This window comes from Octodon degus, unplaced genomic scaffold (assembly GCF_000260255.1).
Source record: "Octodon degus isolate 3935 unplaced genomic scaffold, OctDeg1.0 scaffold00120, whole genome shotgun sequence".
Taxonomy (NCBI): Eukaryota; Metazoa; Chordata; class Mammalia; order Rodentia; family Octodontidae; genus Octodon; species Octodon degus.
The window spans coordinates 8,634,373-8,640,305 of record NW_004524696.1 but is presented as its reverse complement, the minus strand read 5'-3'; positions in this window follow the sequence as shown (position 1 = coordinate 8,640,305).

Genomic DNA, 5,933 nt, shown 5'->3' with positions numbered 1-5,933 from the left:
TTTTTATTTATTTTTTTTTTGCGGTACTGGGGATTAACTCAGGACCTTGCACTTATCTCCCCAGCCCCAGCACTGTGGTTATGAAGCTTGTTAGTGGAGAGCCCTAAGCTTTCAGTCAGTGAGACCTACTGATGCTTAAATGTGAACACAATGCAGATGCTTTCCCAAGTCTCTTAACAAAAGTACAAAAGAAAGTTACGTCCATAACATGCAGCAACATTTAAAATCTTGTTTCCCTATGTCTCTTTCTCTGTATTTGACCAGAAGGGTATCTCAACTCACTTTTCCAAAACTTGCTTCGAATTAGCACCAACTGGATGTCCTCTCTTGTGTCTTCTGTCCAGATCTCTTGACCATTCTTATCTTTTTCACAGCCTCTTTCAAATTCTATTCATTTCTTTTCTTTCTTTCTTTTTTTTAATGTATTTTAGTACAGGGTCTACAAGGTCTCACTACACAGATTGGACTGGAAGTGATCCTCTTGTTTTCAGCCTCCCAGGCACTGAGATTACAGGCCACCAAACGCAGTCTCAATTGCTATCTCAACGTGCCCCAAGGGCGGGGCCCAAGCAGCATGCCTGAGATTGAATCCCAGTCCCTGTGTGAGGTCAATTCTTGGAAATGGGGGTAAGAAAGAGTGGGGGGCGGGGGATGTGTTAGTTACTTTCCCATCTGTAGAATGAAATACCCACACCCGCAATCTAAAGCAGGAGTGGTTTACTTTGGCTCCCAAATTCAGCCCATGGTTGGCTGGCTCCCATGCAGAACTGGCATGGTAGAGGGGCGAGGCGAGCAAAATCTTCTTAATACCTCCCACCCCATCACCCCCGCAGCCAGAGAGGGGCAGGAAGCTACCTGGGAAGCCAAAGCGCCCTTCTAGGCCCCGCCTCCTCCCAGTGGATACTTTTTTTTATCCTTCTGTATTTTCTATTTTTCTCTCTCTTTGGTTTATTTGTCTTTCCTTCACTGTTCGATCATGTTTTTATATGAATGTGAACATACTTTCTGTTTCCTGTCGTTGAACTATGTTCTTGTTTCTATTTCTTCTGTCTTTCCCTCTTTTCTTCTGTACTGCTTTCCCAAAGTTTGTGTAATTCTCCTTTGTCCTCCCACCTTGCTCTGTAGCCTCTTCCTTTTCTTTCTTTTCTCTATTTTCACCCAAGCCCTTGTAAAAGTCTCTCCATATTAAAGGGTTGTTTACTGCACACAATTTTCTTTTTCATTCTACATTTTGTTATACAGTCACAAATCTAGATCATACCGTTAAAGGTGGCAAATTAATAGTTACCTAATTTTGTCATTTTCCAGGCTGTGTTTGATGCTGCTTGTATCATCTTAACCAAAGTGACACAATGGTTCTAACCAGTTGTACACCGAGACTGAGATCCTACTGAGACTACAATAGGCCAGTGCCAAAGAATAGGGACTGGGCCAAATGGGCAGCAATTTCTCATCCCTAATAAGTTGAAGTAAGATCATGCAACAGACTCAAAACCCAAAAGCCAGCTACACCTGTAAGACACCTCTGAGAAGTAGCCATTTCCTAAATGTTCTAAATACTAGCAATAAAGCTACTCACCATATGAATTTACAAGCATTAACCTAGGAATTAAGCTAAAAGATATAAAAAATGAAAAGATATTTACACAAGATGCAACCCCAGATGTCCAGCTCCCCAAAGGCAAACCTGGGGTGGGGAGGCCGTGGTGTGTAATAGTACAAAAGCCACCCACCTGGGCCCTCTGGTGTGGTAACAGTGTAAGTAAGCAGATGAAAGAGCCTCTAGAAAATAAAATCAAATCAGAAATAATTTCTCTGATAACTATGGGGATGGTGACCATAATGAAAGACATGTTTAATGACTTTGAAGTAGTTAGACATAAAAAAATAGAGGAGCATGGGATGATGATGAAAAGTATGAACTTAGGAAAGAAATGGAATCCATAAAACAGATTCAGACAGATATTAAGAACATTATAAGTTCCACTGCAATTATATACAGAAGAATGAGTCAAGATGAAGACAGACTCTCCGATATAAAAGACAGGATTGCAATTAGCAACCAAGTAAAGAAAGATTTCTTAAAACCAGCAAGGGATCATGAGAAAACAATCCAGCAGCTTCTAGATGATGCAAACAATAATGACATAAGATTGTTCAGAATCAACCAATAAGCAGGACATAGTGTAAATGACATAAAAAACCTGTTCAGATGTCATGGCAGAAAACTTCCCTGCAGGGTAAAAGAATTTAACATACAAGTAAGTAAGGCATATAGAAATCAGTTTATCCATGAGCAAAGAAAAAGTGTTAGTGAAATGAAAGAAATCACCTATAATGGAAAGTTCATCAGAAGCACAGCAACCATCTGCGCACAGAGCCCCAAGTTAAGGACAGCCTGGATTGAAGTATTGAAAACCCTAAAATTACCTCCTATCCAGATTGATGTACCAGCAAAATGACCTTCCAAATTGATGGAGAATGTTTTGCTGCCAAAAATTTCTGGGAAAAGAACAATACTCAAGGAAGTAAGGAGGCAGTGAACAGATTTTATTTCTGCTGTTGCCAAGTGTCTGTGAGCCAGCATTTTTATATGAGGCATAAGCAGGGTTTACAAAAGTGGGACAGGACAGCCCAGCAGTTCTTCTGATTAGCTAGCAGGATGAGATCATCAGTTACAGGGCTAGATTAATGACCATAAATTTTAAGACTGGATTAATGACCACAAAGCTTGGCACAATTAAGTATCCTGAATGACCAATTATGCTCTTGTGGCTATAGGGGTCAAGAAAGCACTTACAGAGTCATGACACAGCTATAGAGTTAGGCAGCTTCGAGGAGAACAAAGGTTTTTTTTTTTTTTTTTTAAGGTTTTTTTCTTGTGTGTGTGTGCAGGGTCTCACTATGCAGCTTGGACTCATAGTGATCCTTCTGATTTCTGCCTCCCTAGTGCTGGGATTATAGGCAAGGAGAACAAAGTTTTTAAAAGAATAATTTTTTCCTTGTACAGTTTTTTCCTTTCAAAACAATATACATCTATGACAAAAACACCTGAAGGGTTCAATCCCTGGCCTGCCGTGCCAGCCCTGACCCCAGAGTGCACTGAGACGGTGATTGAGACTGGGCATGGTGGCACATGCTTGTAATTCTAGCGCTTGGGAGGCTGAAAACAGGAGAATACTAGGAATCCAATCTGTATGGTGAGACCCTGTAGACCAGGTATAAATACATTAAAAAAAAAAAAAAACTGAAGAAATTCATGACCACCAAACCAGCACTCAAAAATGTTCTGAAGGATATTCTAGCAAGAAATAAGAAGGATTATAACTCCATGAACCTCAACAGAATGAATCCACTGGGCAAGGCAAGCAATTAGAAAGGATAACAAGAGAGCCAACAATAAGAAAGTAACATGACAAGGACAAATCAATACATAACAATTCAGATTGGTTATAAATATTAATATTAATGGACTAAATGTATCAATGAAAAGAAACAGACTTGTAGAAGTCAAAGGATGTAAGACAATACTCTTTTTGATGAGAACCTGGAAAAAAGCATGAGTAGTTATACTATTTGCAGACAAGAGATGCATCTCGGAAGCATTCTAAGAGATATTTTTGATTGAAATATAGAACAGTCCTCATTCTAAGAGATATTTTTGATTGAAATATAGAATAGTCCAGATAGTACTGTCTCTCCCAGATAGGTTACTAGAAATTAACCAATGGCAGGTCAGATAGTGTTCCACACCATACATAAAAACATATCGTTAGTTTGCTACTGTTCACCCCAAGAAATATTACACCAGCTTACATTGGTAGCTGTGAGAGACAAAAATATCAGTGTTTTATTACTTTTATTCCTTGTTTCAATGAATAACTTTGTGAAATATTAAAGTTTAATATTTTATGAACTATAGGGATCATTGGTCTCTCTGTCTACCCCAGGAAGAAACCACAGCAAGAATGAGGAAAAGATAGACAAGAGGTGGGTCAGGTGGTAGCTGGATTGGCAAAAGACTTCCAGAACAGTGGTAGGGGCATTTATTTATACTTTTGCAAAGTTAGTGTCATGTGATACAAAGTTACCTAGTTACTAATAGCTGGCATTAGTAGGATGGTATTCTTAGGACTGAGATTGCTTTAGACACTAAGGCTCAGTCCTGCTCTTACACATTTGACCAATTCCAGCTTCAGGGGCTCCCAATAATTAACCCTTTACTTGTGCTCTTTGCCATATTGCTACAATTGCAAAAACCCAAATAAAATTTATCCTTAAACTGTCATTAGAATTTTTATGAGAGGGGGTTGTTACTAGAAATTAACTCTAAACGCACTCTACCACTGAGCTACATCCCCATTTTTTTTTTTTTGGGGGGGGGGGTGTGAGGGGATAGCATTTGCTAAATTTCAAGACTGGTCTTGGCCTTTTTTTTTTCTTTCATCTTTTCTTACTTTTTTTTTTTTCAGTACTGGGGATTGGATTGAACACAAGATCTTTGTATTGAGCAATACAATGATGTCTTTATACATGCATTTTAAATTTTCAGACAGGGTCTAAGTTGCTAAATTGCTCAGGTGATCTTCATGCTCTTATCTGCCCTTGTCTGTAACAGGCCAGCACCATCACTCCCAGCTTGGTTTTGAACTTACAGTACTTCTGCTCAAGCCTCCTAAGAATTTGGGCTTAAATGAGTTTACCTCTCCACCAAGTTTATCATAAGGCAAAAGAACAAAAGCTCTGGTCATACCACAATGCCCTACAATTGCAGTAAAGAGCCACAGACAACCCAGTGAACTATTATGAAAAATTAGAACTAGCTCTAACCAAATATAATTTTATTTTCTCCTAACATTTGTGTCTGAATCATTCTAAGCTGCAAATCAAATGATTCACAAAGGGCATAGAAATATTTTTTTAAAAAAGAAAACACAGGGTTTGCCACAGTGTTAATGTAAAAGCTATGTATGCATATCTGTATTTCTTTATTGAGACAAGACCTCACTATGTGGCCTTCCAACTGTCTCAAAAAGCCAAAAAAATCAAATGTGTTTTATATTAGCTATGAATAATATGCAAATTAAGATTTTAAATGCAATTTAGATAGCATTAAATAAAGTATTCAAGAATAAATTTTACAAGAATATAATGATATAGGGAAATGAAACTCCTAACCTGAAAGATACCTGGGATGGTTCATGTTCTGTAAAGCCAAAGACTGAATATTAGCAGGTTAAGAGAAGAATATATTTACTGGTGGAAAGAAAGCTTCTGCAGGAGAGAGTCACAGAAGGGTCCTGGGTGGGTTGCCAAGGAATCTGCCTGTTCTAGGGAGTCTTACAGAGCAAAACCATGTTGTGAGGTGGTGTCTAAGGTGGAAAACATGGGAACTTGCACATGAGGTTGGACAAAACTATGGTCAAACAATAAGATTACAAGTACAATTGCTCAGGTCAAACTGATTAAATCAGGATCAAATGGGAAAGCCACTCATGTAGCAAGTGGACATGAATATAGAACAGAGGCTTTTTTTTTTTCCCAGTTTTTTAATATATTTTATTTTTTAAAGAATACAAAATAGTAATAAGAAAAACAGTAACAGAAATGATACAAAATTTCACTAAACAAAGTAATAGGAATTCAACAATGGTTGCTGTGTTACGTGATGTTATCTTCAAATTAGTTGTTTAGGGCCAGCCAAATAGCTCGGCGGATTAAAGCCCTGCAAGCAGGCGCTGGGGTTGGGTTTCCGGGCCTGCTGTGTGCACCCGCCCCCACCCCTGGGGCACGCTGAGACCTCGATTGAGACTTTGATTGAGACTGGGCGTGGTAGTGTGCGCCTGTAATCCCAGAGAACATGGGCTTTTCTTATAGGGGGATAGGTCAGTGACTCTTTCTGGTTCTTTAAAGTCGACTGATAGCCATTTAGA